This window comes from Schistocerca piceifrons, chromosome 3, assembly GCF_021461385.2.
Source record: "Schistocerca piceifrons isolate TAMUIC-IGC-003096 chromosome 3, iqSchPice1.1, whole genome shotgun sequence".
NCBI lineage: Eukaryota > Metazoa > Arthropoda > Insecta > Orthoptera > Acrididae > Schistocerca > Schistocerca piceifrons.
The window spans coordinates 14,674,668-14,675,629 of record NC_060140.1 but is presented as its reverse complement, the minus strand read 5'-3'; positions in this window follow the sequence as shown (position 1 = coordinate 14,675,629).

Below are 962 nucleotides of genomic sequence, written 5' to 3'. Positions count from 1 at the left end.
CCGGCTGTCCAGGAATAGGTACTAAATTATTTGTCCGCTGATGACCTCACAGCTTAGAACACTAAAACACAAATGTTAATTGTTTGTTATGTGCCCTGGTGGAGTTTACAACTGTTTACAGTTCACGATTGGCTGTTGGAGATTGGGCGTTAATCACATAGTGTATTTAGTGCACAGTGCAGAAAAAGGCAGTGTCCAGAAAAGTAAACAAGTGTAAAGGCAAAAGTTTCATGACAGGATGTTGTGTCACCATACTTGGAAGACAATTATAGCCAAAGACAGAAATTTAGAAGAAACTGGCTCATTTGAGCTGCGGAGACCTAGTCGAGGATTCTTAGTAGATAATTGTTAGCACAGTAGAATTTACAAAGAGACAATGTCAGTTCGTGTGAGGGAAGGTTGATTGGTAAGTACCTATCAGCTTTCTCATAAAACTCACAATTTGAAGAATACACATCAAGGAAAAGGTAGAAGTCCAACAGTGTCAAATATAGACAATAATATGGATCATCCAACAGTTTTGCAAAATCCCCAGTTGTACTTACTTTACTTACTTACTTACTTACTTACTAACTTACTCAGATTTGCTGTGTACCATACAAGGAACTGGTTTCCACTAGTTCACTCGATCAGCTGCCACGTTCTCACCTTCCTCCAAGTTTGTGTCCATGCATTGAAGATTCATTGCAAAAGTTCCAAGTGTTAAAAGGTCTTCCTGTACATCTGTATCTGTCCATTGATTTCCACAACAGTGTTGATTTTGGGATTCTTCCACCTTACATGCGTAGAACATAACCTGCAATCTTCAGTCTTCTTTCAACAATAATTTTGTGCAGGCTGTCTAGACGTCGTATTCTCAGCACTTCATCGTTTGTAACTTGGTTGGGTTAACATCTTCAGAATTCATCTCTAGCATTGTTGGTGAAAAATATGGAGACTGTGTGCTGATTTTACTGACATTT